Here is a 22,990-nt window from a genome sequence, read left to right as displayed (position 1 = left end):
TTGTTATCTGAAACCCAACATAGATGAAGTTGCATAAGTAGTCTTGATGAGAGCTCTGCAATGGCTTACGGTCACACTACCCTGAGAACGTCCGATCTCGTCTGATCTCGGAAGCTAAGCAGGGTTTGGCCTGGTTAGTACTTGGATGGGAGACCACCTGGGAATACCAGGTGCTGTAAGCTTTTCCCCTCTTGCTTCCATTACCATGGTCTTGTTATACATTACTAGTTTGTTATCTGAAACCCAACATAGATGAAGTTGCATAAGTAGTCTTGATGAGAGCTCTGCAATGGCTTACGGTCACACTACCCTGAGAACGCCCGATCTCGTCTGATCTCGGAAGCTAAGCAGGGTTTGGCCTGGTTAGTACTTGGATGGGAGACCACCTGGGAATACCAGGTGCTGTAAGCTTTTCCCCTCTTGCTTCCATTACCATGGTCTTGATATACATTACTAGTTTGTTATCTGAAACCCAACATAGATGAAGTTGCATAAGTAGTCTTGATGAGAGCTCTGCAATGGCTTACGGTCACACTACCCTGAGAACGCCCGATCTCGTCTGATCTCGGAAGCTAAGCAGGGTTTGGCCTGGTTAGTACTTGGATGGGAGACCACCTGGGAATACCAGGTGCTGTAAGCTTTTCCCCTCTTGCTTCCATTACCATGGTCTTGTTATACATTACTAGTTTGTTATCTGAAACCCAACATAGATGAAGTTGCATAAGTAGTCTTGATGAGAGCTCTGCAATGGCTTACGGTCACACTACCCTGAGAACGCCCGATCTCGTCTGATCTCGGAAGCTAAGCAGGGTTTGGCCTGGTTAGTACTTGGATGGGAGACCACCTGGGAATACCAGGTGCTGTAAGCTTTTCCCCTCTTGCTTCCATTACCATGGTCTTGTTATACATTACTAGTTTGTTATCTGAAACCCAACATAGATGAAGTTGCATAAGTAGTCTTGATGAGAGCTCTGCAATGGCTTACGGTCACACTACCCTGAGAACGACCGATCTCGTCTGATCTCGGAAGCTAAGCAGGGTTTGGCCTGGTTAGTACTTGGATGGGAGACCACCTGGGAATACCAGGTGCTGTAAGCTTTTCCCCTCTTGCTTCCATTACCATGGTCTTGTTATACATTACTAGTTTGTTATCTGAAACCCAACATAGATGAAGTTGCATAAGTAGTCTTGATGAGAGCTCTGCAATGGCTTACGGTCACACTACCCTGAGAACGCCCGATCTCGTCCGATCTCGGAAGCTAAGCAGGGTTTGGCCTGGTTAGTACTTGGATGGGAGACCACCTGGGAATACCAGGTGCTGTAAGCTTTTCCCCTCTTGCTTCCATTACCATGGTCTTGTTATACATTACTAGTTTGTTATCTGAAACCCAACATAGATGAAGTTGCATAAGTAGTCTTGATGAGAGCTCTGCAATGGCTTACGGTCACGCTACCCTGAGAACGCCCGATCTCGTCTGATCTCGGAAGCTAAGCAGGGTTTGGCCTGGTTAGTACTTGGATGGGAGACCACCTGGGAATACCAGGTGCTGTAAGCTTTTCCCCTCTTGCTTCCATTACCATGGTCTTGTTATACATTACTAGTTTGTTATCTGAAACCCAACATAGATGAAGTTGCATAAGTAGTCTTGATGAGAGCTCTGCAATGGCTTACGGTCACACTACCCTGAGAACGCCCGATCTCGTCTGATCTCGGAAGCTAAGCAGGGTTTGGCCTGGTTAGTACTTGGATGGGAGACCACCTGGGAATACCAGGTGCTGTAAGCTTTTCCCCTCTTGCTTCCATTACCATGGTCTTGTTATACATTACTAGTTTGTTATCTGAAACCCAACATAGATGAAGTTGCATAAGTAGTCTTGATGAGAGCTCTGCAATGGCTTACGGTCACACTACCCTGAGAACGCCCGATCTCGTCTGATCTCGGAAGCTAAGCAGGGTTTGGCCTGGTTAGTACTTGGATGGGAGACCACCTGGGAATACCAGGTGCTGTAAGCTTTTCCCCTCTTGCTTCCATTACCATGGTCTTGTTATACATTACTAGTTTGTTATCTGAAACCCAACATAGATGAAGTTGCATAAGTAGTCTTGATGAGAGTTCTGCAATGGCTTACGGTCACGCTACCCTGAGAACGCCCGATCTCGTCTGATCTCGGAAGCTAAGCAGGGTTTGGCCTGGTTAGTAAATGGATGGGAGACCACCTGGGAATACCAGGTGCTGTAAGCTTTTCCCCTCTTGCTTCCATTACCATGGTCTTGTTATACATTACTAGTTTGTTATCTGAAACCCAACATAGAAGAAGTTGCATAAGTAGTCTTGATGAGAGCTCTGCAATGGCTTACGGTCACACTACCCTGAGAACGCCCGATCTCGTCTGATCTCGGAAGCTAAGCAGGGTTTGGCCTGGTTAGTACTTGGATGGGAGACCACCTGGGAATACCAGGTGCTGTGAGCTTTTCCCCTCTTGCTTCCATTACCATGGTCTTGTTATACATTACTAGTTTGTTATCTGAAACCCAACATAGATGAAGTTGCATAAGTAGTCTTGATGAGAGCTCTGCAATGGCTTACGGTCACGCTACCCTGAGAACGCCCGATCTCGTCTGATCTCGGAAGCTAAGCAGGGTTTGGCCTGGTTAGTACTTGGATGGGAGACCACCTGGGAATACCAGGTGCTGTAAGCTTTTCCCCTCTTGCTTCCATTACCATGGTCTTGTTATACATTACTAGTTTGTTATCTGAAACCCAACATAGATGAAGTTGCATAAGTAGTCTTGATGAGAGCTCTGCAATGGCTTACGGTCACACTACCCTGAGAACGTCCGATCTCGTCTGATCTCGGAAGCTAAGCAGGGTTTGGCCTGGTTAGTACTTGGATGGGAGACCACCTGGGAATACCAGGTGCTGTAAGCTTTTCCCCTCTTGCTTCCATTACCATGGTCTTGTTATACATTACTAGTTTGTTATCTGAAACCCAACATAGATGAAGTTGCATAAGTAGTCTTGATGAGAGCTCTGCAATGGCTTACGGTCACACTACCCTGAGAACGCCCGATCTCGTCTGATCTCGGAAGCTAAGCAGGGTTTGGCCTGGTTAGTACTTGGATGGGAGACCACCTGGGAATACCAGGTGCTGTAAGCTTTTCCCCTCTTGCTTCCATTACCATGGTCTTGATATACATTACTAGTTTGTTATCTGAAACCCAACATAGATGAAGTTGCATAAGTAGTCTTGATGAGAGCTCTGCAATGGCTTACGGTCACACTACCCTGAGAACGCCCGATCTCGTCTGATCTCGGAAGCTAAGCAGGGTTTGGCCTGGTTAGTACTTGGATGGGAGACCACCTGGGAATACCAGGTGCTGTAAGCTTTTCCCCTCTTGCTTCCATTACCATGGTCTTGTTATACATTACTAGTTTGTTATCTGAAACCCAACATAGATGAAGTTGCATAAGTAGTCTTGATGAGAGCTCTGCAATGGCTTACGGTCACACTACCCTGAGAACGCCCGATCTCGTCTGATCTCGGAAGCTAAGCAGGGTTTGGCCTGGTTAGTACTTGGATGGGAGACCACCTGGGAATACCAGGTGCTGTAAGCTTTTCCCCTCTTGCTTCCATTACCATGGTCTTGTTATACATTACTAGTTTGTTATCTGAAACCCAACATAGATGAAGTTGCATAAGTAGTCTTGATGAGAGCTCTGCAATGGCTTACGGTCACACTACCCTGAGAACGACCGATCTCGTCTGATCTCGGAAGCTAAGCAGGGTTTGGCCTGGTTAGTACTTGGATGGGAGACCACCTGGGAATACCAGGTGCTGTAAGCTTTTCCCCTCTTGCTTCCATTACCATGGTCTTGTTATACATTACTAGTTTGTTATCTGAAACCCAACATAGATGAAGTTGCATAAGTAGTCTTGATGAGAGCTCTGCAATGGCTTACGGTCACACTACCCTGAGAACGCCCGATCTCGTCTGATCTCGGAAGCTAAGCAGGGTTTGGCCTGGTTAGTACTTGGATGGGAGACCACCTGGGAATACCAGGTGCTGTAAGCTTTTCCCCTCTTGCTTCCATTACCATGGTCTTGTTATACATTACTAGTTTGTTATCTGAAACCCAACATAGATGAAGTTGCATAAGTAGTCTTGATGAGAGCTCTGCAATGGCTTACGGTCACGCTACCCTGAGAACGCCCGATCTCGTCTGATCTCGGAAGCTAAGCAGGGTTTGGCCTGGTTAGTACTTGGATGGGAGACCACCTGGGAATACCAGGTGCTGTAAGCTTTTCCCCTCTTGCTTCCATTACCATGGTCTTGTTATACATTACTAGTTTGTTATCTGAAACCCAACATAGATGAAGTTGCATAAGTAGTCTTGATGAGAGCTCTACAATGGCTTACGGTCACACTACCCTGAGAACGCCCGATCTCGTCTGATCTCGGAAGCTAAGCAGGGTTTGGCCTGGTTAGTACTTGGATGGGAGACCACCTGGGAATACCAGGTGCTGTAAGCTTTTCCCCTCTTGCTTCCATTACCATGGTCTTGTTATACATTACTAGTTTGTTATCTGAAACCCAACATAGATGAAGTTGCATAAGTAGTCTTGATGAGAGCTCTGCAATGGCTTACGGTCACACTACCCTGAGAACGCCCGATCTCGTCTGATCTCGGAAGCTAAGCAGGGTTTGGCCTGGTTAGTACTTGGATGGGAGACCACCTGGGAATACCAGGTGCTGTAAGCTTTTCCCCTCTTGCTTCCATTACCATGGTCTTGTTATACATTACTAGTTTGTTATCTGAAACCCAACATAGATGAAGTTGCATAAGTAGTCTTGATGAGAGCTCTGCAATGGCTTACGGTCACACTACCCTGAGAACGCCCGATCTCGTCTGATCTCGGAAGCTAAGCAGGGTTTGGCCTGGTTAGTACTTGGATGGGAGACCACCTGGGAATACCAGGTGCTGTAAGCTTTTCCCCTCTTGCTTCCATTACCATGGTCTTGTTATACATTACTAGTTTGTTATCTGAAACCCAACATAGATGAAGATGCATAAGTAGTCTTGATGAGAGCTCTGCAATGGCTTACGGTCACACTACCCTGAGAACGCCCGATCTCGTCTGATCTCGGAAGCTAAGCAGGGTTTGGCCTGGTTAGTACTTGGATGAGAGACCACCTGGGAATACCAGGTGCTGTAAGCTTTTCCCCTCTTGCTTCCATTACCATGGTCTTGTTATACATTACTAGTTTGTTATCTGAAACCCAACATAGATGAAGTTGCATAAGTAGTCTTGATGAGAGCTCTGCAATGGCTTACGGTCACACTACCCTGAGAACGCCCGATCTCGTCTGATCTCGGAAGCTAAGCAGGGTTTGGCCTGGTTAGTACTTGGATGAGAGACCACCTGGGAATACCAGGTGCTGTAAGCTTTTCCCCTCTTGCTTCCATTACCATGGTCTTGTTATACATTACTAGTTTGTTATCTGAAACCCAACATAGATGAAGTTGCATAAGTAGTCTTGATGAGAGCTCTGCAATGGCTTACGGTCACACTACCCTGAGAACGCCCGATCTCGTCTGATCTCGGAAGCTAAGCAGGGTTTGGCCTGGTTAGTACTTGGATGGGAGACCACCTGGGAATACCAGGTGCTGTAAGCTTTTCCCCTCTTGCTTCCATTACCATGGTCTTGTTATACATTACTAATTTGTTATCTGAAACCCAACATAGATGAAGTTGCATAAGTAGTCTTGATGAGAGCTCTGCAATGGCTTACGGTCACACTACCCTGAGAACGCCCGATCTCGTCTGATCTCGGAAGCTAAGCAGGGTTTGGCCTGGTTAGTACTTGGATGGGAGACCACCTGGGAATACCAGGTGCTGTAAGCTTTTCCCCTCTTGCTTCCATTACCATGGTCTTGTTATACATTACTAGTTTGTTATCTGAAACCCAACATAGATGAAGTTGCATAAGTAGTCTTGATGAGAGCTCTGCAATGGCTTACGGTCACACTACCCTGAGAACGCCCGATCTCGTCTGATCTCGGAAGCTAAGCAGGGTTTGGCCTGGTTAGTACTTGGATGGGAGACCACCTGGGAATACCAGGTGCTGTAAGCTTTTCCCCTCTTGCTTCCATTACCATGGTCTTGTTATACATTACTAGTTTGTTATCTGAAACCCAACATAGATGAAGTTGCATAAGTAGTCTTGATGAGAGCTCTGCAATGGCTTACGGTCACACTACCCTGGGAACGCCCGATCTCGTCTGATCTCGGAAGCTAAGCAGGGTTTGGCCTGGTTAGTACTTGGATGGGAGACCACCTGGGAATACCAGGTGCTGTAAGCTTTTCCCCTCTTGCTTCCATTACCATGGTCTTGTTATACATTACTAGTTTGTTATCTGAAACCCAACATAGATGAAGTTGCATAAGTAGTCTTGATGAGAGCTCTGCAATGGCTTACGGTCACACTACCCTGAGAACGCCCGATCTCGTCTGATCTCGGAAGCTAAGCAGGGTTTGGCCTGGTTAGTACTTGGATGGGAGACCACCTGGGAATACCAGGTGCTGTAAGCTTTTTCCCTCTTGCTTCCATTACCATGGTCTTGTTATACATTACTAGTTTGTTATCTGAAACCCAACATAGATGAAGTTGCATAAGTAGTCTTGATGAGAGCTCTGCAATGGCTTACGGTCACACTACCCTGAGAACGCCCGATCTCGTCTGATCTCGGAAGCTAAGCAGGGTTTGGCCTGGTTAGTACTTGGATGGGAGACCACCTGGGAATACCAGGTGCTGTAAGCTTTTCCCTTCTTGCTTCCATTACCATGGTCTTGTTATACATTACTAGTTTGTTATCTGAAACCCAACATAGATGAAGTTGCATAAGTAGTCTTGATGAGAGCTCTGCAATGGCTTACGGTCACACTATCCTGAGAACGCCCGATCTCGTCTGATCTCGGAAGCTAAGCAGGGTTTGGCCTGGTTAGTACTTGGATGGGAGACCACCTGGGAATACCAGGTGCTGTAAGCTTTTCCCCTCTTGCTTCCATTACCATGGTCTTGTTATACATTACTAGTTTGTTATCTGAAACCCAACATAGATGAAGTTGCATAAGTAGTCTTGATGAGAGCTCTGCAATGGCTTACGGTCACACTGCCCTGAGAACGCCCGATCTCGTCTGATCTCGGAAGCTAAGCAGGGTTTGGCCTGGTTAGTACTTGGATGGGAGACCACCTGGGAATACCAGGTGCTGTAAGCTTTTCCCCTCTTGCTTCCATTACCATGGTCTTGTTATACATTACTAGTTTGTTATCTGAAACCCAACATAGATGAAGTTGCATAAGTAGTCTTGATGAGAGCTCTGCAATGGCTTACGGTCACACTACCCTGAGAACGCCCGATATTGTCTGATCTCGGAAGCTAAGCAGGGTTTGGCCTGGTTAGTACTTGGATGGGAGACCACCTGGGAATACCAGGTGCTGTAAGCTTTTCCCCTCTTGCTTCCATTACCATGGTCTTGTTATACATTACTAGTTTGTTATCTGAAACCCAACATAGATGAAGTTGCATAAGTAGTCTTGATGAGAGCTCTGCAATGGCTTACGGTCACACTACCCTGAGAACGCCCGATCTCGTCTGATCTCGGGAGCTAAGCAGGGTTTGGCCTGGTTAGTACTTGGATGGGAGACCACCTGGGAATACCAGGTGCTGTAAGCTTTTCCCCTCTTGCTTCCATTACCATGGTCTTGTTATACATTACTAGTTTGTTATCTGAAACCCAACATAGATGAAGTTGCATAAGTAGTCTTGATGAGAGCTCTGCAATGGCTTACGGTCACAATACCCTGAGAACGCCCGATCTCGTCTGATCTCGGAAGCTAAGCAGGGTTTGGCCTGGTTAGTACTTGGATGGGAGACCACCTGGGAATACCAGGTGCTGTAAGCTTTTCCCCTCTTGCTTCCATTACCATGGTCTTGTTATACATTACTAGTTTGTTATCTGAAACCCAACATAGATGAAGTTGCATAAGTAGTCTTGATGAGAGCTCTGCAATGGCTTACGGCCACACTACCCTGAGAACGCCCGATCTCGTCTGATCTCGGAAGCTAAGCAGGGTTTGGCCTGGTTAGTACTTGGATGGGAGACCACCTGGGAATACCAGGTGTTGTAAGCTTTTCCCCTCTTGCTTCCATTACCATGGTCTTGTTATACATTACTACTTTGTTATCTGAAACCCAACATAGATGAAGTTGCATAAGTAGTCTTGATGAGAGCTCTGCAATGGCTTACGGTCACACTACCCTGAGAACGCCCGATCTTGTCTGATCTCGGAAGCTAAGCAGGGTTTGGCCTGGTTAGTACTTGGATGGGAGACCACCTGGGAATACCAGGTGCTGTAAGCTTTTCCCCTCTTGCTTCCATTACCATGGTCTTGTTATACATTACTAGTTTGTTATCTGAAACCCAACATAGATGAAGTTGCATAAGTAGTCTTGATGAGAGCTCTGCAATGGCTTACGGTCACACTACCCTGAGAACGCCCGATCTCGTCTGATCTCGGAAGCTAAGCAGGGTTTGGCCTGGTTAGTACTTGGATGGGAGACCACCTGGGAATACCAGGTCCTGTAAGCTTTTCCCCTCTTGCTTCCATTACCATGGTCTTGTTATACATTACTAGTTTGTTATCTGAAACCCAACATAGATGAAGTTGCATAAGTAGTCTTGATGAGAGCTCTGCAATGGCTTACGGTCACACTACCCTGAGAACGCCCGATCTCGTCTGATCTCGGAAGCTAAGCAGGGTTTGGCCTGGTTAGTACTTGGATGGGAGACCACCTGGGAATATCAGGTGCAGTAAGCTTTTCCCCTCTTGCTTCCATTACCATGGTCTTGTTATACATTACTAGTTTGTTATCTGAAACCCAACATAGATGAAGTTGCATAAGTAGTCTTGATGAGAGCTCTGCAATGGCTTACGGTCACACTACCCTGAGAACGCCCGATCTCGTCTGATCTCGGAAGCTAAGCAGGGTTTGGCCTGGTTAGTACTTGGATGGGAGACCACCTGGGAATACCAGGTGCTGTAAGCTTTTCCCCTCTTGCTTCCATTACCATGGTCTTATTAAGTTGGCTTGTCAAAGCCAACTTACTGTTCTTCTTATTCTTCTTATTATTATTATTATTATTATTATTATTCTACGCTAAAATTTCTCAACGCTACTCCTCCTACAGTTTTCGAGCTAGAACCACCAAACTTCACAGGATGGTAGAACCCATAGCCGTGGAGTGTGCTTGTGCTTTTCTAAGCGATCGGAGAACCAGGGTTCTAGCACGGTTCCGTCAAAGTCACTTTTTTCCCCATAGACTTCCATTCACACTTTTTTCAAACTGCTCTAAAAGTCACAATTTTCAAGCTAGAACCACGAAATTTACAAGACATACAGAACTTGCAGAGACGTTTCAGACGATATGATGATCTCACCGATACGATTTACGGTTTTCGTAAAATTATCGTACGAACTTTCCCCATAGGAATGAATGGGCGGAATGTTGGCCATCTCACACACACCAGCCGATCCTGCGCACGGCCCCCCTCTCTGCCCTGCTCCTCAGTACTGTATCTGTATGGAGAAGAGACTGCTGAACACAACCCACACCAGAACCAATACAACACTACACACACAGCACACTACACACACGCACACACCACACATACACCACACCACACACCACACATACACCACACATACACCACACCACACACACTTCACACCACACATACACCACACCACACATACACCACACCACACATACCCCACACCCCACACAAACTCCACACACCACACACCAAACCCCACACACACACCACACACTCTACACACAACACACAGTCCACACTCCACACCACACACACTTCACACCACACACACTCCACACCACACACTCCACACTTCACAACCCCACTCCACAGCCCACACCACACACACTCTACACACCACACACACCCCACACCACACACAGTCCACAGCCCACACTACACACACTCCACACCACACACTACACACATTCCACACCACACATACCCCACACCACATACTCCACATCCCACCCCAAACACACTCCACACCCCACGCCACACACAACCAACACCACACCACACACTCTGCACACCCCACACACTCCACACTCCACGCACTCCACACCACAAACACTTCAAACCACACATACCCCACACCACACACGCTTCAAACCACACATAACCCACACCACACACACACTCCACACCACACAAACCCCACACCACACACACTCCACACCACACACTCCACACTTCACACCCCACTCCACAGCCCACACCACACACACTCTACACACCACACACACCCCACACCACACACAGTCCACAGCCCACACTACACACACTCCACACCACACACTTCACACATTCCACACCACACATACCCCACACCACATACTCCACATCCCATCCCAAACACACTCCACACCCCACCCCACACACAACCAACACCACACCACACACTCTACACACCCCACACACTCCACACCCCACGCACTCCACACCACAAACACTTCAAACCACACATACCCCACACCACACACGCTTCAAACCACACATAACCCACACCACACACACACTCCACACCACACAAACCCCACACCACACACACTTTAAACCACACACACTCCACAACTCACATAGCCCACACCACACACTCCACCCCACACACACTTCATACCCCACACCACACACACTTTAAACCACACACAAACTCCACAGCTCACATACCCCACACCACACACACTCCACCACACACATACCACACACACTTCACACCCCACACCACACATACCCCACACCACACACACTTCAAACCACACATACCCCACACCACACACACTTCAAACCACACATACCCCACACCACACACACTTCAAACCAAACATACCCCACACCACACACACTTCAAACCACACATACCCCACACCACACACACTCCACACCACACAAACCCCACACCACACACACTTCAAACCACACAAACCCCACACCACACACACTTCAAACCACACATACCCCACACCACACACACTTCAAACCACACATACCCCACACCACACACACTCCACACCACACAAACCCCACACCACACACACTTCAAACCAAACATACCCCACACCACACACACTTCAAACCACACATACCCCACACCACACACACTTCAAACCACACAAACCCCACACCACACACACTTCAAACCACACAAACCCCACACCACACACACTTCAAACCACACATACCCCACACCACACACACTTCAAACCACACATACCCCACACCACACACACTTCAAACCACACATACCCCACACCACACACACTCCACACCACACAAACCCCACACCACACACACTCCACCCCACACATACCACACACAATTCACACCACACCCTATACACATTCCACACCACACATACCCCACACCAAACACACTCCACCCCACACACACTACACACCACACACCCCACACCACACACAGTCTACACCCCACACTACACACACTCCACACCACACCCTACACACATTCCACACCACACATACCCCACACCAAACACACTCCACCCCACACACCACACATACCCCACACCACACACACTTCAAACCACACATACCCCACACCACACACAATCCACACCACACAAACCCTACACACATTCCACACCACACATACCCCACACCAAACACACTCCACCCCACACATACCCCACACCACACACACTTCAAACCACACATACCCCACACCACACACAATCCACACCACACAAACCCCACACCACACACACTTTAAACCACACACACTCCACAGCTCACATACCCCACACCACACACACTCCACCCCACACATACCACACACAATTCACACCACACCCTACACACATTCCACACCACACATACCCCACACCAAACACACTCCACCCCACACACACTACACACCACACACACCCCACACCACACACAGTCTACACCCCACACTACACACACTCCACACCACACCCTACACACACTCCACACCACACCCTACACACATTCCACACCACACATACCCCACACCAAACACACTCCACCCCACACACCACACATACCCCACACCACACACACTTCAAACCACACATACCCCACACCACACAAACCCCCCACCACACACACTTTAAACCACACACACTCCACAGCTCACATACCCCACACTACACACACTCCACCCCACACATACCACACACAATTCACCCAACACCACACACTCCACACCACACATACCCCACACCACACACACTTTAAACCACACACACACTCGATAGCTCATATACCCCACACCACACACACTCCACCCCACACACACTTCACACCACACATACCCCACACCACACACACTCCACACCACACATACTCCACACACCACACCACACTCTCTACACACCATACCACACACACTCCACAACACACACACTCCACACCTGATACACACAACTCACCCCACACTCCACCACACATACACCACACTCCACACCACATTCCAAACACACCACACCAAACACACTCCACAACCCACTCCACACCCCACACACTCCACACCACACACACACTACACAACTATTTGACTATTTGACAAGCCAACTTAAAGTTCGTTCACGAACTTTGCCTTTTCTAGTTATACATTACTAGTTTGTTATCTGGAACCCAACATAGATGAAGTTGCATAAGTAGTCTTGATGAGAGCTCTGCAATGGCTTACGGTCACACTACCCTGAGAAAGCCCGATCTCGTCTGATCTCGGAAGCTAAGCAGGGTTTGGCCTGGTTAGTACTTGGATGGGAGACCACCTGGGAATACCAGGTGCTGTAAGCTTTTCCCCTCTTGCTTCCATCACCATGGTCTTGTTATACATTACTAGTTTGTTATCTGAAACCCAACATAGATGAAGTTGCATAAGTAGTCTTGATGAGAGCTCTGCAACGGCTTACGGTCACACTACCCTGAGAACGCCCGATCTCGTCTGATCTCGGAAGCTAAGCAGGGTTTGGCCTGGTTAGTACTTGGATGGGAGACCACCTGGGAATACCAGGTGCTGTAAGCTTTTCCCCTCTTGCTTCCATTACCATGGTCTTGTTATACATTACTAGTTTGTTTTCTGAAACCCAACATAGATGAAGTTGCATAAGTAGTCTTGATGAGAGCTCTGCAATAGCTTACGGTCACACTACCCTGAGAACGCCCGATCTCGTCTGATCTCGGAAGCTAAGCAGGGTTTGGCCTGGTTAGTACTTGGATGGGAGACCACCTGGGAATACCAGGTGCTGTAAGCTTTTCCCCTCTTGCTTCCATTACCATGGTCTTGTTATACATTACTAGTTTGTTATCTGAAACCCAACATAGATGAAGTTGCATAAGTAGTCTTGATGAGAGCTCTGCAATGGCTTACGGTCACACTACCCTGAGAACGCCCGATCTCGTCTGATCTCGGAAGCTAAGCAGGGTTTGGCCTGGTTAGTACTTGGATGGGAGACCACCTGGGAATACCAGGTGCTGTAAGCTTTTCCCCTCTTGCTTCCATTACCATGGTCTTGTTATACATTACTAGTTTGTTATCTGAAACCCAACATAGATGAAGTTGCATAAGTAGTCTTGATGAGAGCTCTGCAATGTTTTACGGCCACACTACCCTGAGAACGCCGGATCTCGTCTGATCTCGGAAGCTAAGCAGGGTTTGGCCTGGTTAGTACTTGGATGGGAGACCACCTGGGAATACCAGGTGCTGTAAGCTTTTCCCCTCTTGCTTCCATTACCATGGTCTTGTTATACATTACTACTTTGTTATCTGAAACCCAACATAGATGAAGTTGCATAAGTAGTCTTGATGAGAGCTCTGCAATGGCTTACGGTCACACTACCCTGAGAATGCCCGATCTCGTCTGATCTCGGAAGCTAAGCAGGGTTTGGCCTGGTTAGTACTTGGATGGGAGACCACCTGGGAATACCAGGTGCTGTAAGCTTTTCCCCTCTTGCTTCCATTACCATGGTCTTGTTATACATTACTAGTTTGTTATCTGAAACCCAACATAGATGAAGTTGCATAAGTAGTCTTGATGAGAGCTCTGCAATGGCTTACGGTCACACTACCCTGAGAACGCCCGATCTCGTCTGATCTCGGAAGCTAAGCAGGGTTTGGCCTGGTTAGTACTTGGATGGGAGACCACCTGGGAATATCAGGTGCAGTAAGCTTTTCCCCTCTTGCTTCCATTACCATGGTCTTGTTATACATTACTAGTTTGTTATCTGAAACCCAACATAGATGAAGTTGCATAAGTAGTCTTGATGAGAGCTCTGCAATGGCTTACGGTCACACTACCCTGAGAACGCCCGATCTCGTCTGATCTCGGAAGCTAAGCAGGGTTTGGCCTGGTTAGTACTTGGATGGGAGACCACCTGGGAATACCAGGTGCTGTAAGCTTTTCCCCTCTTGCTTCCATTACCATGGTCTTGTTATACATTACTAGTTTGTTATCTGGAACCCAACATAGATGAAGTTGCATAAGTAGTCTTGATGAGAGCTCTGCAATGGCTTACGGTCACGCTACCCTGAGAACGCCCGATCTCGTCTGATCTCGGAAGCTAAGCAGGGTTTGGCCTGGTTAGTACTTGGATGGGAGACCACCTGGGAATACCAGGTGCTGTAAGCTTTTCCCCTCTTGCTTCCATTACCATGGTCTTGTTATACATTACTAGTTTGTTATCTGAAACCCAACATAGATGAAGTTGCATAAGTAGTCTTGATGAGAGCTCTGCAACGGCTTACGGTCACACTACCCTGAGAACGCCCGATCTCGTCTGATCTCGGAAGCTAAGCAGGGTTTGGCCTGGTTAGTACTTGGATGGGAGACCACCTGGGAATACCAGGTGCTGTAAGCTTTTCCCCTCTTGCTTCCATTACCATGGTCTTGTTATACATTACTAGTTTGTTTTCTGAAACCCAACATAGATGAAGTTGCATAAGTAGTCTTGATGAGAGCTCTGCAATGGCTTACGGTCACACTACCCTGAGAACGCCCGATCTCGTCTGATCTCGGAAGCTAAGCAGGGTTTGGCCTGGTTAGTACTTGGATGGGAGACCACCTGGGAATACCAGGTGCTGTAAGCTTTTCCCCTCTTGCTTCCATTACCATGGTCTTGTTATACATTACTAGTTTGTTATCTGAAACCCAACATAGATGAAGTTGCATAAGTAGTCTTGATGAGAGCTCTGCAACGGCTTACGGTCACACTACCCTGAGAACGCCCGATCTCGTCTGATCTCGGAAGCTAAGCAGGGTTTGGCCTGGTTAGTACTTGGATGGGAGACCACCTGGGAATATCAGGTGCAGTAAGCTTTTCCCCTCTTGCTTCCATTACCATGGTCTTGTTATACATTACTAGTTTGTTTTCTGAAACCCAACATAGATGAAGTTGCATAAGTAGTCTTGATGAGAGCTCTGCAATGGCTTACGGTCACACTACCCTGAGAACGCCCGATCTCGTCTGATCTCGGAAGCTAAGCAGGGTTTGGCCTGGTTAGTACTTGGATGGGAGACCACCTGGGAATACCAGGTGCTGTAAGCTTTTCCCCTCTTGCTTCCATTACCATGGTCTTGTTATACATTACTAGTTTGTTATCTGAAACCCAACATAGATGAAGTTGCATAAGTAGTCTTGATGAGAGCTCTGCAATGGCTTACGGTCACACTACCCTGAGAACGCCCGATCTCGTCTGATCTCGGAAGCTAAGCAGGGTTTGGCCTGGTTAGTACTTGGATGGGAGACCACCTGGGAATATCAGGTGCAGTAAGCTTTTCCCCTCTTGCTTCCATTACCATGGTCTTGTTATACATTACTAGTTTGTTATCTGAAACCCAACATAGATGAAGTTGCATAAGTAGTCTTGATGAGAGCTCTGCAATGGCTTACGGTCACACTACCCTGAGAACGCCCGATCTCGTCTGATCTCGGAAGCTAAGCAGGGTTTGGCCTGGTTAGTACTTGGATGGGAGACCACCTGGGAATACCAGGTGCTGTAAGCTTTTCCCCTCTTGCTTCCATTACCATGGTCTTGTTATACATTACTAGTTTGTTATCTGAAACCCAACATAGATGAAGTTGCATAAGTAGTCTTGATGAGAGCTCTGCAATGGCTTACGGTCACACTACCCTGAGAACGCCCGATCTCGTCTGATCTCGGAAGCTAAGCAGGGTTTGGCCTGGTTAGTACTTGGATGGGAGACCACCTGGGAATACCAGGTGCTGTAAGCTTTTCCCCTCTTGCTTCCATTACCATGGTCTTGTTATACATTACTAGTTTGTTATCTGAAACCCAACATAGATGAAGTTGCATAAGTAGTCTTGATGAGAGCTCTGCAATGGCTTACGGTCACACTACCCTGAGAACGCCCGATCTCGTCTGATCTCGGAAGCTAAGCAGGGTTTGGCCTGGTTAGTACTTGGATGGGAGACCACCTGGGAATACCAGGTGCTGTAAGCTTTTCCCCTCTTGCTTCCATTACCATGGTCTTGTTATACATTACTAGTTTGTTATCTGAAACCCAACATAGATGAAGTTGCATAAGTAGTCTTGATGAGAGCTCTGCAATGGCTTACGGTCACACTACCCTGAGAACGCCCGATCTCGTCTGATCTCGGAAGCTAAGCAGGGTTTGGCCTGGTTAGTACTTGGATGGGAGACCACCTGGGAATACCAGGTGCTGTAAGCTTTTCCCCTCTTGCTTCCATTACCATGGTCTTGTTATACATTACTAGTTTGTTATCTGAAACCCAACATAGATGAAGTTGCATAAGTAGTCTTGATGAGAGCTCTGCAATGGCTTACGGTCACACTACCCTGAGAACGCCCGATCTCGTCTGATCTCGGAAGCTAAGCAGGGTTTGGCCTGGTTAGTACTTGGATGGGAGACCACCTGGGAATACCAGGTGCTGTAAGCTTTTCCCCTCTTGCTTCCATTACCATGGTCTTGTTATACATTACTAGTTTGTTATCTGAAACCCAACATAGATGAAGTTGCATAAGTAGTCTTGATGAGAGCTCTGCAATGGCTTACGGTCACACTACCCTGAGAACGCCCGATCTCGTCTGATCTCGGAAGCTAAGCAGGGTTTGGCCTGGTTAGTACTTGGATGGGAGACCACCTGGGAATACCAGGTGCTGTAAGCTTTTCCCCTCTTGCTTCCATTACCATGGTCTTGTTATACATTACTAGTTTGTTATCTGAAACCCAACATAGATGAAGTTGCATAAGTAGTCTTGATGAGAGCTCTGCAATGGCTTACGGTCACACTACCCTGAGAACGCCCGATCTCGTCTGATCTCGGAAGCTAAGCAGGGTTTGGCCTGGTTAGTACTTGGATGGGAGACCACCTGGGAATACCAGGTGCTGTAAGCTTTTCCCCTCTTGCTTCCATTACCATGGTCTTGTTATACATTACAAGTTTGTTATCTGAAACCCAACATAGATGAAGTTGCATAAGTAGTCTTGATGAGAGCTCTGCAATGGCTTACGGTCACACTACCCTGAGAACGGCCGATCTCGTCTGATCTCGGAAGCTAAGCAGGGTTTGGCCTGGTTAGTACTTGGATGGGAGACCACCTGGGAATACCAGGTGCTGTAAGCTTTTCCCCTCTTGCTTCCATTACCATGGTCTTGTTATACATTACTAGTTTGTTATCTGAAACCCAACATAGATGAAGTTGCATAAGTAGTCTTGATGAGAGCTCTGCAATGGCTTACGGTCACACTACCCTGAGAACGCCCGATCTCGTCTGATCTCGGAAGCTAAGCAGGGTTTGGCCTGGTTAGTACTTGGATGGGAGACCACCTGGGAATACCAGGTGCTGTAAGCTTTTCCCCTCTTGCTTCCATTACCATGGTCTTGTTATACATTACTAGTTTGTTATCTGAAACCCAACATAGATGAAGTTGCATAAGTAGTCTTGATGAGAGCTCTGCAATGGCTTACGTTCACACTACCCTGAGAACGCCCGATCTCGTCTGATATCGGAAGCTAAGCAGGGTTTGGCCTGGTTAGTACTTGGATGGGAGACCACCTGGGAATACCAGGTGCTGTAAGCTTTTCCCCTCTTGCTTCCATTACCATGGTCTTGTTATACATTACTAGTTTGTTATCTGAAACCCAACATAGATGAAGTTGCATAAGTAGTCTTGATGAGAGCTCTGCAATGGCTTACGGTCACACTACCCTGAGAACGCCCGATCTCGTCTGATCTCGGAAGCTAAGCAGGGTTTGGCCTGGTTAGTACTTGGATGGGAGACCACCTGGGAATACCAGGTGCTGTAAGCTTTTCCCCTCTTGCTTCCATTACCATGGTCTTGTTATACATTACTAGTTTGTTATCTGAAACCCAACATAGATGAAGTTGCATAAGTAGTCTTGATGAGAGCTCTGCAATGGCTTACGGTCACACTACCCTGAGAACGCCCGATCTCGTCTGATCTCGGAAGCTAAGCAGGGTTTGGCCTGGTTAGTACTTGGATGGGAGACCACCTGGGAATACCAGGTGCTGTAAGCTTTTCCCCTCTTGCTTCCATTACCATGGTCTTGTTATACATTACTAGTTTGTTATCTGAAACCCAACATAGATGAAGTTGCATAAGTAGTCTTGATGAGAGCTCTGCAATGGCTTACGGTCACACTACCCTGAGAACGCCCGATCTCGTCTGATCTCGGAAGCTAAGCAGGGTTTGGCCTGGTTAGTACTTGGATGGGAGACCACCTGGGAATACCAGGTGCTGTAAGCTTTTCCCCTCTTGCTTCCATTACCATGGTCTTGTTATACATTACAAGTTTGTTATCTGAAACCCAACATAGATGAAGTTGCATAAGTAGTCTTGATGAGAGCTCTGCAATGGCTTACGGTCACACTACCCTGAGAACGGCCGATCTCGTCTGATCTCGGAAGCTAAGCAGGTTTTGGCCTGGTTAGTACTTGGATGGGAGACCACCTGGGAATACCAGGTGCTGTAAGCTTTTCCCCTCTTGCTTCCATTACCATGGTCTTGTTATACATTACTAGTTTGTTATCTGAAACCCAACATAGATGAAGTTGCATAAGTAGTCTTGATGAGAGCTCTGCAATGGCTTACGGTCACACTACCCTGAGAACGCCCGATCTCGTCTGATCTCGGAAGCTAAGCAGGGTTTGGCCTGGTTAGTACTTGGATGGGAGACCACCTGGGAATACCAGGTGCTGTAAGCTTTTCCCCTCTTGCTTCCATTACCATGGTCTTGTTATACATTACTAGTTTGTTATCTGAAACCCAACATAAATGAAGTTGCATAAGTAGTCTTGATGAGAGCTCTGCAATGGCTTACGGTCACACTACCCTGAGAACGCCCGATCTCGTCTGATCTCGGAAGCTAAGCAGGGTTTGGCCTGGTTAGTACTTGGATGGGAGACCACCTGGGAATACCAGGTGCTGTAAGCTTTTCCCCTCTTGCTTCCATTACCATGGTCTTGTTATACATTACTAGTTTGTTATCTGAAACCCAACATAGATGAAGTTGCATAAGTAGTCTTGATGAGAGCTCTGCAATGGCTTACGGTCACACTACCCTGAGAATGCCCGATCTCGTCTGATCTCGGAAGCTAAGCAGGGTTTGGCCTGGTTAGTACTTGGATGGGAGACCACCTGGGAATACCAGGTGCTGTAAGCTTTTCCCCTCTTGCTTCCATTACCATGGTCTTGTTATACATTACTAGTTTGTTATCTGAAACCCAACATAGATGAAGTTGCATAAGTAGTCTTGATGAGAGCTCTGCAATGGCTTACGGTCACACTACCCTGAGAACGCCCGATCTCGTCTGATCTCGGAAGCTAAGCAGGGTTTGGCCTGGTTAGTACTTGGATGGGAGACCACCTGGGAATACCAGGTGCTGTAAGCTTTTCCCCTCTTGCTTCCATTACCATGGTCTTGTTATACATTACTAATTTGTTATCTGAAACCCAACATAGATGAAGTTGCATAAGTAGTCTTGATGAGAGCTCTGCAATGGCTTACGGTCACACTACCCTGAGAACGCCCGATCTCGTCTGATCTCGGAAGCTAAGCAGGGTTTGGCCTGGTTAGTACTTGGATGGGAGACCACCTGGGAATACCAGGTGCTGTAAGCTTTTCCCCTCTTGCTTCCATTACCATGGTCTTGTTATACATTACTAGTTTGTTATCTGAAACCCAACATAGATGAAGTTGCATAAGTAGTCTTGATGAGAGCTCTGCAATGGCTTACGGTCACACTACCCTGAGAACGCCCGATCTCGTCTGATCTCGGAAGCTAAGCAGGGTTTGGCCTGGTTAGTACTTGGATGGGAGACCACCTGGGAATACCAGGTGCTGTAAGCTTTTCCCCTCTTGCTTCCATTACCATGGTCTTGTTATACATTACTAGTTTGTTATCTGAAACCCAACATAGATGAAGTTGCATAAGTAGTCTTGATGAGAGCTCTGCAATGGCTTACGGTCACACTACCCTGGGAACGCCCGATCTCGTCTGATCTCGGAAGCTAAGCAGGGTTTGGCCTGTTTAGTACTTGGATGGGAGACCACCTGGGAATACCAGGTGCTGTAAGCTTTTCCCCTCTTGCTTCCATTACCATGGTCTTGTTATACATTACTAGTTTGTTATCTGAAACCCAACATAGATGAAGTTGCATAAGTAGTCTTGATGAGAGCTCTGCAATGGCTTACGGTCACACTACCCTGAGAACGCCCGATCTCGTCTGATCTCGGAAGCTAAGCAGGGTTTGGCCTGGTTAGTACTTGGATGGGAGACCACCTGGGAATACCAGGTGCTGTAAGCTTTTTCCCTCTTGCTTCCATTACCATGGTCTTGTTATACATTACTAGTTTGTTATCTGAAACCCAACATAGATGAAGTTGCATAAGTAGTCTTGATGAGAGCTCTGCAATGGCTTACGGTCACACTACCCTGAGAACGCCCGATCTCGTCTGATCTCGGAAGCTAAGCAGGGTTTGGCCTGGTTAGTACTTGGATGGGAGACCACCTGGGAATACCAGGTGCTGTAAGCTTTTCCCTTCTTGCTTCCATTACCATGGTCTTGTTATACATTACTAGTTTGTTATCTGAAACCCAACATAGATGAAGTTGCATAAGTAGTCTTGATGAGAGCTCTGCAATGGCTTACGGTCACACTATCCTGAGAACGCCCGATCTCGTCTGATCTCGGAAGCTAAGCAGGGTTTGGCCTGGTTAGTACTTGGATGGGAGACCACCTGGGAATACCAGGTGCTGTAAGCTTTTCCCCTCTTGCTTCCATTACCATGGTCTTGTTATACATTACTAGTTTGTTATCTGAAACCCAACATAGATGAAGTTGCATAAGTAGTCTTGATGAGAGCTCTGCAATGGCTTACGGTCACACTACCCTGAGAACGCCCGATCTCGTCTGATCTCGGAAGCTAAGCAGGGTTTGGCCTGGTTAGTACTTGGATGGGAGACCACCTGGGAATACCAGGTGCTGTAAGCTTTTCCCCTCTTGCTTCCATTACCATGGTCTTGTTATACATTACTAGTTTGTTATCTGAAACCCAACATAGATGAAGTTGCATAAGTAGTCTTGATGAGAGCTCTGCAATGGCTTACGGTCACACTACCCTGAGAACGCCCGATCTCGTCTGATCTCGGAAGCTTAGCAGGGTTTGGCCTGGTTAGTACTTGGATGGGAGACCACCTGGGAATACCAGGTGCTGTAAGCTTTTCCCCTCTTGCTTCCATTACCATGGTCTTGTTATACATTACTAGTTTGTTATCTGAAACCCAACATAGATGAAGTTGCATAAGTAGTCTTGATGAGAGCTCTGCAATGGCTTACGGTCACACTACCCTGAGAACGCCCGATCTCGTCTGATCTCGGAAGCTAAGCAGGGTTTGGCCTGGTTAGTACTTGGATGGGAGACCACCTGGGAATACCAGGTGCTGTAAGCTTTTCCCCTCTTGCTTCCATTACCATGGTCTTGTTATACATTACTAGTTTGTTATCTGAAACCCAACATAGATGAAGTTGCATAAGTAGTCTTGATGAGAGCTCTGCAATGGCTTACGGTCACACTACCCTGAGAACGCCCGATCTCGTCTGATCTCGGAAGCTAAGCAGGGTTTGGCCTGGTTAGTACTTGGATGGGAGACCACCTGGGAATACCAGGTGCTGTAAGCTTTTCCCCTCTTGCTTCCATTACCATGGTCTTGTTATACATTACTAGTTTGTTATCTGAAACCCAACATAGATGAAGTTGCATAAGTAGTCTTGATGAGAGCTCTGCAATGGCTTACGGTCACACTACCCTGAGAACGCCCGATCTCGTCTGATCTCGGAAGCTAAGCAGGGTTTGGCCTGGTTAGTACTTGGATGGGAGACCACCTGGGAATACCAGGTGCTGTAAGCTTTTCCCCTCTTGCTTCCATTACCATGGTCTTGTTATACATTACTAGTTTGTTATCTGAAACCCAACATAGATGAAGTTGCATAAGTAGTCTTGATGAGAGCTCTGCAATGGCTTACGGTCACACTACCCTGAGAACGCCCGATCTCGTCTGATCTCGGAAGCTAAGCAGGGTTTGGCCTGGTTAGTACTTGGATGGGAGACCACCTGGGAATACCAGGTGCTGTAAGCTTTTCCCCTCTTGCTTCCATTACCATGGTCTTGTTATACATTACTAGTTTGTTATCTGAAACCCAACATAGATGAAGTTGCATAAGTAGTCTTGATGAGAGCTCTGCAATGCCTTACGGTCACACTACCCTGAGAACGCCCGATCTCGTCTGATCTCGGAAGCTAAGCAGGGTTTGGCCTGGTTAGTACTTGGATGGGA

General features: G+C 47.3%; 85 non-coding genes across 85 annotated transcripts in view; all 85 read left to right on the top strand.

The window, feature by feature from the left end:
- The first annotated feature begins 63 nt into the window (after positions 1–63).
- Positions 64–182, top strand: LOC125795099 (5S ribosomal RNA). Its single transcript, XR_007434110.1, has one exon. It is a non-coding gene; the product is annotated as a 5S ribosomal RNA (ribosomal RNA).
- A 110-nt stretch (positions 183–292) lies between these two features.
- On the top strand, positions 293–411 carry LOC125794913 (5S ribosomal RNA). Its single transcript, XR_007433925.1, has one exon. It is a non-coding gene; the product is annotated as a 5S ribosomal RNA (ribosomal RNA).
- Positions 412–521: 110 nt separating this feature from the next.
- Positions 522–640, top strand: LOC125794912 (5S ribosomal RNA). Its single transcript, XR_007433924.1, has one exon. It is a non-coding gene; the product is annotated as a 5S ribosomal RNA (ribosomal RNA).
- A 110-nt stretch (positions 641–750) lies between these two features.
- On the top strand, positions 751–869 carry LOC125794911 (5S ribosomal RNA). Its single transcript, XR_007433923.1, has one exon. It is a non-coding gene; the product is annotated as a 5S ribosomal RNA (ribosomal RNA).
- Positions 870–979: 110 nt separating this feature from the next.
- LOC125795133 (5S ribosomal RNA) lies at positions 980–1,098 on the top strand. Its single transcript, XR_007434144.1, has one exon. It is a non-coding gene; the product is annotated as a 5S ribosomal RNA (ribosomal RNA).
- Positions 1,099–1,208: 110 nt separating this feature from the next.
- LOC125794831 (5S ribosomal RNA) lies at positions 1,209–1,327 on the top strand. Its single transcript, XR_007433842.1, has one exon. It is a non-coding gene; the product is annotated as a 5S ribosomal RNA (ribosomal RNA).
- A 110-nt stretch (positions 1,328–1,437) lies between these two features.
- Positions 1,438–1,556, top strand: LOC125795057 (5S ribosomal RNA). Its single transcript, XR_007434068.1, has one exon. It is a non-coding gene; the product is annotated as a 5S ribosomal RNA (ribosomal RNA).
- A 110-nt stretch (positions 1,557–1,666) lies between these two features.
- Positions 1,667–1,785, top strand: LOC125794910 (5S ribosomal RNA). Its single transcript, XR_007433922.1, has one exon. It is a non-coding gene; the product is annotated as a 5S ribosomal RNA (ribosomal RNA).
- A 110-nt stretch (positions 1,786–1,895) lies between these two features.
- LOC125794909 (5S ribosomal RNA) lies at positions 1,896–2,014 on the top strand. Its single transcript, XR_007433921.1, has one exon. It is a non-coding gene; the product is annotated as a 5S ribosomal RNA (ribosomal RNA).
- A 110-nt stretch (positions 2,015–2,124) lies between these two features.
- On the top strand, positions 2,125–2,243 carry LOC125794626 (5S ribosomal RNA). The gene has a single exon (XR_007433732.1). It is a non-coding gene; the product is annotated as a 5S ribosomal RNA (ribosomal RNA).
- A 110-nt stretch (positions 2,244–2,353) lies between these two features.
- LOC125795030 (5S ribosomal RNA) lies at positions 2,354–2,472 on the top strand. The gene has a single exon (XR_007434042.1). It is a non-coding gene; the product is annotated as a 5S ribosomal RNA (ribosomal RNA).
- A 110-nt stretch (positions 2,473–2,582) lies between these two features.
- On the top strand, positions 2,583–2,701 carry LOC125795056 (5S ribosomal RNA). Its single transcript, XR_007434067.1, has one exon. It is a non-coding gene; the product is annotated as a 5S ribosomal RNA (ribosomal RNA).
- Positions 2,702–2,811: 110 nt separating this feature from the next.
- On the top strand, positions 2,812–2,930 carry LOC125795098 (5S ribosomal RNA). The gene has a single exon (XR_007434109.1). It is a non-coding gene; the product is annotated as a 5S ribosomal RNA (ribosomal RNA).
- A 110-nt stretch (positions 2,931–3,040) lies between these two features.
- On the top strand, positions 3,041–3,159 carry LOC125794908 (5S ribosomal RNA). Its single transcript, XR_007433920.1, has one exon. It is a non-coding gene; the product is annotated as a 5S ribosomal RNA (ribosomal RNA).
- A 110-nt stretch (positions 3,160–3,269) lies between these two features.
- LOC125794907 (5S ribosomal RNA) lies at positions 3,270–3,388 on the top strand. The gene has a single exon (XR_007433919.1). It is a non-coding gene; the product is annotated as a 5S ribosomal RNA (ribosomal RNA).
- A 110-nt stretch (positions 3,389–3,498) lies between these two features.
- On the top strand, positions 3,499–3,617 carry LOC125794906 (5S ribosomal RNA). The gene has a single exon (XR_007433918.1). It is a non-coding gene; the product is annotated as a 5S ribosomal RNA (ribosomal RNA).
- A 110-nt stretch (positions 3,618–3,727) lies between these two features.
- LOC125795132 (5S ribosomal RNA) lies at positions 3,728–3,846 on the top strand. The gene has a single exon (XR_007434143.1). It is a non-coding gene; the product is annotated as a 5S ribosomal RNA (ribosomal RNA).
- A 110-nt stretch (positions 3,847–3,956) lies between these two features.
- LOC125794905 (5S ribosomal RNA) lies at positions 3,957–4,075 on the top strand. The gene has a single exon (XR_007433917.1). It is a non-coding gene; the product is annotated as a 5S ribosomal RNA (ribosomal RNA).
- A 110-nt stretch (positions 4,076–4,185) lies between these two features.
- Positions 4,186–4,304, top strand: LOC125795055 (5S ribosomal RNA). The gene has a single exon (XR_007434066.1). It is a non-coding gene; the product is annotated as a 5S ribosomal RNA (ribosomal RNA).
- Positions 4,305–4,414: 110 nt separating this feature from the next.
- Positions 4,415–4,533, top strand: LOC125794904 (5S ribosomal RNA). Its single transcript, XR_007433916.1, has one exon. It is a non-coding gene; the product is annotated as a 5S ribosomal RNA (ribosomal RNA).
- Positions 4,534–4,643: 110 nt separating this feature from the next.
- Positions 4,644–4,762, top strand: LOC125794902 (5S ribosomal RNA). Its single transcript, XR_007433914.1, has one exon. It is a non-coding gene; the product is annotated as a 5S ribosomal RNA (ribosomal RNA).
- Positions 4,763–4,872: 110 nt separating this feature from the next.
- On the top strand, positions 4,873–4,991 carry LOC125794901 (5S ribosomal RNA). Its single transcript, XR_007433913.1, has one exon. It is a non-coding gene; the product is annotated as a 5S ribosomal RNA (ribosomal RNA).
- Positions 4,992–5,101: 110 nt separating this feature from the next.
- On the top strand, positions 5,102–5,220 carry LOC125795187 (5S ribosomal RNA). The gene has a single exon (XR_007434198.1). It is a non-coding gene; the product is annotated as a 5S ribosomal RNA (ribosomal RNA).
- Positions 5,221–5,330: 110 nt separating this feature from the next.
- On the top strand, positions 5,331–5,449 carry LOC125795186 (5S ribosomal RNA). The gene has a single exon (XR_007434197.1). It is a non-coding gene; the product is annotated as a 5S ribosomal RNA (ribosomal RNA).
- Positions 5,450–5,559: 110 nt separating this feature from the next.
- Positions 5,560–5,678, top strand: LOC125794900 (5S ribosomal RNA). The gene has a single exon (XR_007433912.1). It is a non-coding gene; the product is annotated as a 5S ribosomal RNA (ribosomal RNA).
- A 110-nt stretch (positions 5,679–5,788) lies between these two features.
- Positions 5,789–5,907, top strand: LOC125794899 (5S ribosomal RNA). The gene has a single exon (XR_007433911.1). It is a non-coding gene; the product is annotated as a 5S ribosomal RNA (ribosomal RNA).
- A 110-nt stretch (positions 5,908–6,017) lies between these two features.
- LOC125794898 (5S ribosomal RNA) lies at positions 6,018–6,136 on the top strand. The gene has a single exon (XR_007433910.1). It is a non-coding gene; the product is annotated as a 5S ribosomal RNA (ribosomal RNA).
- Positions 6,137–6,246: 110 nt separating this feature from the next.
- Positions 6,247–6,365, top strand: LOC125794999 (5S ribosomal RNA). The gene has a single exon (XR_007434011.1). It is a non-coding gene; the product is annotated as a 5S ribosomal RNA (ribosomal RNA).
- A 110-nt stretch (positions 6,366–6,475) lies between these two features.
- Positions 6,476–6,594, top strand: LOC125794897 (5S ribosomal RNA). The gene has a single exon (XR_007433909.1). It is a non-coding gene; the product is annotated as a 5S ribosomal RNA (ribosomal RNA).
- A 110-nt stretch (positions 6,595–6,704) lies between these two features.
- On the top strand, positions 6,705–6,823 carry LOC125794896 (5S ribosomal RNA). The gene has a single exon (XR_007433908.1). It is a non-coding gene; the product is annotated as a 5S ribosomal RNA (ribosomal RNA).
- Positions 6,824–6,933: 110 nt separating this feature from the next.
- On the top strand, positions 6,934–7,052 carry LOC125795046 (5S ribosomal RNA). The gene has a single exon (XR_007434058.1). It is a non-coding gene; the product is annotated as a 5S ribosomal RNA (ribosomal RNA).
- Positions 7,053–7,162: 110 nt separating this feature from the next.
- On the top strand, positions 7,163–7,281 carry LOC125795001 (5S ribosomal RNA). The gene has a single exon (XR_007434013.1). It is a non-coding gene; the product is annotated as a 5S ribosomal RNA (ribosomal RNA).
- A 110-nt stretch (positions 7,282–7,391) lies between these two features.
- On the top strand, positions 7,392–7,510 carry LOC125794611 (5S ribosomal RNA). The gene has a single exon (XR_007433717.1). It is a non-coding gene; the product is annotated as a 5S ribosomal RNA (ribosomal RNA).
- A 110-nt stretch (positions 7,511–7,620) lies between these two features.
- LOC125795080 (5S ribosomal RNA) lies at positions 7,621–7,739 on the top strand. The gene has a single exon (XR_007434091.1). It is a non-coding gene; the product is annotated as a 5S ribosomal RNA (ribosomal RNA).
- Positions 7,740–7,849: 110 nt separating this feature from the next.
- LOC125795194 (5S ribosomal RNA) lies at positions 7,850–7,968 on the top strand. Its single transcript, XR_007434205.1, has one exon. It is a non-coding gene; the product is annotated as a 5S ribosomal RNA (ribosomal RNA).
- Positions 7,969–8,078: 110 nt separating this feature from the next.
- Positions 8,079–8,197, top strand: LOC125795006 (5S ribosomal RNA). Its single transcript, XR_007434018.1, has one exon. It is a non-coding gene; the product is annotated as a 5S ribosomal RNA (ribosomal RNA).
- Positions 8,198–8,307: 110 nt separating this feature from the next.
- On the top strand, positions 8,308–8,426 carry LOC125795128 (5S ribosomal RNA). Its single transcript, XR_007434139.1, has one exon. It is a non-coding gene; the product is annotated as a 5S ribosomal RNA (ribosomal RNA).
- A 110-nt stretch (positions 8,427–8,536) lies between these two features.
- On the top strand, positions 8,537–8,655 carry LOC125795107 (5S ribosomal RNA). The gene has a single exon (XR_007434118.1). It is a non-coding gene; the product is annotated as a 5S ribosomal RNA (ribosomal RNA).
- A 110-nt stretch (positions 8,656–8,765) lies between these two features.
- On the top strand, positions 8,766–8,884 carry LOC125795207 (5S ribosomal RNA). Its single transcript, XR_007434218.1, has one exon. It is a non-coding gene; the product is annotated as a 5S ribosomal RNA (ribosomal RNA).
- A 110-nt stretch (positions 8,885–8,994) lies between these two features.
- Positions 8,995–9,113, top strand: LOC125794895 (5S ribosomal RNA). The gene has a single exon (XR_007433907.1). It is a non-coding gene; the product is annotated as a 5S ribosomal RNA (ribosomal RNA).
- A 3,713-nt stretch (positions 9,114–12,826) lies between these two features.
- LOC125795139 (5S ribosomal RNA) lies at positions 12,827–12,945 on the top strand. The gene has a single exon (XR_007434150.1). It is a non-coding gene; the product is annotated as a 5S ribosomal RNA (ribosomal RNA).
- A 110-nt stretch (positions 12,946–13,055) lies between these two features.
- Positions 13,056–13,174, top strand: LOC125794894 (5S ribosomal RNA). The gene has a single exon (XR_007433906.1). It is a non-coding gene; the product is annotated as a 5S ribosomal RNA (ribosomal RNA).
- A 110-nt stretch (positions 13,175–13,284) lies between these two features.
- Positions 13,285–13,403, top strand: LOC125794893 (5S ribosomal RNA). The gene has a single exon (XR_007433905.1). It is a non-coding gene; the product is annotated as a 5S ribosomal RNA (ribosomal RNA).
- A 110-nt stretch (positions 13,404–13,513) lies between these two features.
- LOC125794891 (5S ribosomal RNA) lies at positions 13,514–13,632 on the top strand. Its single transcript, XR_007433903.1, has one exon. It is a non-coding gene; the product is annotated as a 5S ribosomal RNA (ribosomal RNA).
- Positions 13,633–13,742: 110 nt separating this feature from the next.
- On the top strand, positions 13,743–13,861 carry LOC125794577 (5S ribosomal RNA). The gene has a single exon (XR_007433683.1). It is a non-coding gene; the product is annotated as a 5S ribosomal RNA (ribosomal RNA).
- Positions 13,862–13,971: 110 nt separating this feature from the next.
- LOC125795040 (5S ribosomal RNA) lies at positions 13,972–14,090 on the top strand. The gene has a single exon (XR_007434052.1). It is a non-coding gene; the product is annotated as a 5S ribosomal RNA (ribosomal RNA).
- Positions 14,091–14,200: 110 nt separating this feature from the next.
- LOC125795206 (5S ribosomal RNA) lies at positions 14,201–14,319 on the top strand. Its single transcript, XR_007434217.1, has one exon. It is a non-coding gene; the product is annotated as a 5S ribosomal RNA (ribosomal RNA).
- Positions 14,320–14,429: 110 nt separating this feature from the next.
- LOC125794890 (5S ribosomal RNA) lies at positions 14,430–14,548 on the top strand. Its single transcript, XR_007433902.1, has one exon. It is a non-coding gene; the product is annotated as a 5S ribosomal RNA (ribosomal RNA).
- Positions 14,549–14,658: 110 nt separating this feature from the next.
- On the top strand, positions 14,659–14,777 carry LOC125795053 (5S ribosomal RNA). The gene has a single exon (XR_007434064.1). It is a non-coding gene; the product is annotated as a 5S ribosomal RNA (ribosomal RNA).
- A 110-nt stretch (positions 14,778–14,887) lies between these two features.
- Positions 14,888–15,006, top strand: LOC125794889 (5S ribosomal RNA). Its single transcript, XR_007433901.1, has one exon. It is a non-coding gene; the product is annotated as a 5S ribosomal RNA (ribosomal RNA).
- A 110-nt stretch (positions 15,007–15,116) lies between these two features.
- Positions 15,117–15,235, top strand: LOC125794888 (5S ribosomal RNA). The gene has a single exon (XR_007433900.1). It is a non-coding gene; the product is annotated as a 5S ribosomal RNA (ribosomal RNA).
- A 110-nt stretch (positions 15,236–15,345) lies between these two features.
- LOC125795205 (5S ribosomal RNA) lies at positions 15,346–15,464 on the top strand. The gene has a single exon (XR_007434216.1). It is a non-coding gene; the product is annotated as a 5S ribosomal RNA (ribosomal RNA).
- Positions 15,465–15,574: 110 nt separating this feature from the next.
- Positions 15,575–15,693, top strand: LOC125794887 (5S ribosomal RNA). Its single transcript, XR_007433899.1, has one exon. It is a non-coding gene; the product is annotated as a 5S ribosomal RNA (ribosomal RNA).
- Positions 15,694–15,803: 110 nt separating this feature from the next.
- On the top strand, positions 15,804–15,922 carry LOC125795203 (5S ribosomal RNA). The gene has a single exon (XR_007434214.1). It is a non-coding gene; the product is annotated as a 5S ribosomal RNA (ribosomal RNA).
- Positions 15,923–16,032: 110 nt separating this feature from the next.
- LOC125794886 (5S ribosomal RNA) lies at positions 16,033–16,151 on the top strand. Its single transcript, XR_007433898.1, has one exon. It is a non-coding gene; the product is annotated as a 5S ribosomal RNA (ribosomal RNA).
- A 110-nt stretch (positions 16,152–16,261) lies between these two features.
- Positions 16,262–16,380, top strand: LOC125794885 (5S ribosomal RNA). The gene has a single exon (XR_007433897.1). It is a non-coding gene; the product is annotated as a 5S ribosomal RNA (ribosomal RNA).
- A 110-nt stretch (positions 16,381–16,490) lies between these two features.
- Positions 16,491–16,609, top strand: LOC125794884 (5S ribosomal RNA). The gene has a single exon (XR_007433896.1). It is a non-coding gene; the product is annotated as a 5S ribosomal RNA (ribosomal RNA).
- A 110-nt stretch (positions 16,610–16,719) lies between these two features.
- LOC125794883 (5S ribosomal RNA) lies at positions 16,720–16,838 on the top strand. Its single transcript, XR_007433895.1, has one exon. It is a non-coding gene; the product is annotated as a 5S ribosomal RNA (ribosomal RNA).
- Positions 16,839–16,948: 110 nt separating this feature from the next.
- Positions 16,949–17,067, top strand: LOC125794882 (5S ribosomal RNA). Its single transcript, XR_007433894.1, has one exon. It is a non-coding gene; the product is annotated as a 5S ribosomal RNA (ribosomal RNA).
- Positions 17,068–17,177: 110 nt separating this feature from the next.
- LOC125794880 (5S ribosomal RNA) lies at positions 17,178–17,296 on the top strand. Its single transcript, XR_007433892.1, has one exon. It is a non-coding gene; the product is annotated as a 5S ribosomal RNA (ribosomal RNA).
- A 110-nt stretch (positions 17,297–17,406) lies between these two features.
- LOC125794879 (5S ribosomal RNA) lies at positions 17,407–17,525 on the top strand. Its single transcript, XR_007433891.1, has one exon. It is a non-coding gene; the product is annotated as a 5S ribosomal RNA (ribosomal RNA).
- A 110-nt stretch (positions 17,526–17,635) lies between these two features.
- Positions 17,636–17,754, top strand: LOC125795166 (5S ribosomal RNA). Its single transcript, XR_007434177.1, has one exon. It is a non-coding gene; the product is annotated as a 5S ribosomal RNA (ribosomal RNA).
- A 110-nt stretch (positions 17,755–17,864) lies between these two features.
- Positions 17,865–17,983, top strand: LOC125794878 (5S ribosomal RNA). The gene has a single exon (XR_007433890.1). It is a non-coding gene; the product is annotated as a 5S ribosomal RNA (ribosomal RNA).
- Positions 17,984–18,093: 110 nt separating this feature from the next.
- On the top strand, positions 18,094–18,212 carry LOC125794583 (5S ribosomal RNA). The gene has a single exon (XR_007433689.1). It is a non-coding gene; the product is annotated as a 5S ribosomal RNA (ribosomal RNA).
- Positions 18,213–18,322: 110 nt separating this feature from the next.
- LOC125794877 (5S ribosomal RNA) lies at positions 18,323–18,441 on the top strand. The gene has a single exon (XR_007433889.1). It is a non-coding gene; the product is annotated as a 5S ribosomal RNA (ribosomal RNA).
- A 110-nt stretch (positions 18,442–18,551) lies between these two features.
- On the top strand, positions 18,552–18,670 carry LOC125794876 (5S ribosomal RNA). Its single transcript, XR_007433888.1, has one exon. It is a non-coding gene; the product is annotated as a 5S ribosomal RNA (ribosomal RNA).
- Positions 18,671–18,780: 110 nt separating this feature from the next.
- On the top strand, positions 18,781–18,899 carry LOC125794875 (5S ribosomal RNA). Its single transcript, XR_007433887.1, has one exon. It is a non-coding gene; the product is annotated as a 5S ribosomal RNA (ribosomal RNA).
- A 110-nt stretch (positions 18,900–19,009) lies between these two features.
- Positions 19,010–19,128, top strand: LOC125794589 (5S ribosomal RNA). The gene has a single exon (XR_007433695.1). It is a non-coding gene; the product is annotated as a 5S ribosomal RNA (ribosomal RNA).
- A 110-nt stretch (positions 19,129–19,238) lies between these two features.
- Positions 19,239–19,357, top strand: LOC125794874 (5S ribosomal RNA). Its single transcript, XR_007433886.1, has one exon. It is a non-coding gene; the product is annotated as a 5S ribosomal RNA (ribosomal RNA).
- Positions 19,358–19,467: 110 nt separating this feature from the next.
- LOC125794873 (5S ribosomal RNA) lies at positions 19,468–19,586 on the top strand. The gene has a single exon (XR_007433885.1). It is a non-coding gene; the product is annotated as a 5S ribosomal RNA (ribosomal RNA).
- Positions 19,587–19,696: 110 nt separating this feature from the next.
- Positions 19,697–19,815, top strand: LOC125795039 (5S ribosomal RNA). The gene has a single exon (XR_007434051.1). It is a non-coding gene; the product is annotated as a 5S ribosomal RNA (ribosomal RNA).
- A 110-nt stretch (positions 19,816–19,925) lies between these two features.
- On the top strand, positions 19,926–20,044 carry LOC125794872 (5S ribosomal RNA). The gene has a single exon (XR_007433884.1). It is a non-coding gene; the product is annotated as a 5S ribosomal RNA (ribosomal RNA).
- Positions 20,045–20,154: 110 nt separating this feature from the next.
- Positions 20,155–20,273, top strand: LOC125794871 (5S ribosomal RNA). Its single transcript, XR_007433883.1, has one exon. It is a non-coding gene; the product is annotated as a 5S ribosomal RNA (ribosomal RNA).
- Positions 20,274–20,383: 110 nt separating this feature from the next.
- On the top strand, positions 20,384–20,502 carry LOC125794869 (5S ribosomal RNA). The gene has a single exon (XR_007433881.1). It is a non-coding gene; the product is annotated as a 5S ribosomal RNA (ribosomal RNA).
- A 110-nt stretch (positions 20,503–20,612) lies between these two features.
- On the top strand, positions 20,613–20,731 carry LOC125795066 (5S ribosomal RNA). Its single transcript, XR_007434077.1, has one exon. It is a non-coding gene; the product is annotated as a 5S ribosomal RNA (ribosomal RNA).
- A 110-nt stretch (positions 20,732–20,841) lies between these two features.
- LOC125794868 (5S ribosomal RNA) lies at positions 20,842–20,960 on the top strand. The gene has a single exon (XR_007433880.1). It is a non-coding gene; the product is annotated as a 5S ribosomal RNA (ribosomal RNA).
- Positions 20,961–21,070: 110 nt separating this feature from the next.
- LOC125794867 (5S ribosomal RNA) lies at positions 21,071–21,189 on the top strand. The gene has a single exon (XR_007433879.1). It is a non-coding gene; the product is annotated as a 5S ribosomal RNA (ribosomal RNA).
- A 110-nt stretch (positions 21,190–21,299) lies between these two features.
- On the top strand, positions 21,300–21,418 carry LOC125795045 (5S ribosomal RNA). The gene has a single exon (XR_007434057.1). It is a non-coding gene; the product is annotated as a 5S ribosomal RNA (ribosomal RNA).
- Positions 21,419–21,528: 110 nt separating this feature from the next.
- LOC125794866 (5S ribosomal RNA) lies at positions 21,529–21,647 on the top strand. The gene has a single exon (XR_007433878.1). It is a non-coding gene; the product is annotated as a 5S ribosomal RNA (ribosomal RNA).
- A 110-nt stretch (positions 21,648–21,757) lies between these two features.
- On the top strand, positions 21,758–21,876 carry LOC125795185 (5S ribosomal RNA). The gene has a single exon (XR_007434196.1). It is a non-coding gene; the product is annotated as a 5S ribosomal RNA (ribosomal RNA).
- Positions 21,877–21,986: 110 nt separating this feature from the next.
- LOC125794865 (5S ribosomal RNA) lies at positions 21,987–22,105 on the top strand. Its single transcript, XR_007433877.1, has one exon. It is a non-coding gene; the product is annotated as a 5S ribosomal RNA (ribosomal RNA).
- Positions 22,106–22,215: 110 nt separating this feature from the next.
- On the top strand, positions 22,216–22,334 carry LOC125794864 (5S ribosomal RNA). Its single transcript, XR_007433876.1, has one exon. It is a non-coding gene; the product is annotated as a 5S ribosomal RNA (ribosomal RNA).
- A 110-nt stretch (positions 22,335–22,444) lies between these two features.
- On the top strand, positions 22,445–22,563 carry LOC125794863 (5S ribosomal RNA). Its single transcript, XR_007433875.1, has one exon. It is a non-coding gene; the product is annotated as a 5S ribosomal RNA (ribosomal RNA).
- A 110-nt stretch (positions 22,564–22,673) lies between these two features.
- Positions 22,674–22,792, top strand: LOC125794862 (5S ribosomal RNA). The gene has a single exon (XR_007433873.1). It is a non-coding gene; the product is annotated as a 5S ribosomal RNA (ribosomal RNA).
- A 110-nt stretch (positions 22,793–22,902) lies between these two features.
- Positions 22,903–22,990, top strand: part of LOC125795113 (5S ribosomal RNA) — a 119-nt gene continuing 31 nt past the window's right edge. The window contains exon 1 of the ribosomal RNA XR_007434124.1: positions 22,903–22,990. This exon is cut by the window's right edge and continues 31 nt beyond it. This is a non-coding gene — a ribosomal RNA (5S ribosomal RNA).

This window comes from Astyanax mexicanus, unplaced genomic scaffold (genome assembly GCF_023375975.1).
Source record: "Astyanax mexicanus isolate ESR-SI-001 unplaced genomic scaffold, AstMex3_surface scaffold_41, whole genome shotgun sequence".
In the NCBI taxonomy this organism is placed as follows: Eukaryota; Metazoa; Chordata; class Actinopteri; order Characiformes; family Acestrorhamphidae; genus Astyanax; species Astyanax mexicanus.
Note: the sequence above shows the minus strand (reverse complement) of the source record. Positions and strands in the feature narration are given on the sequence as shown.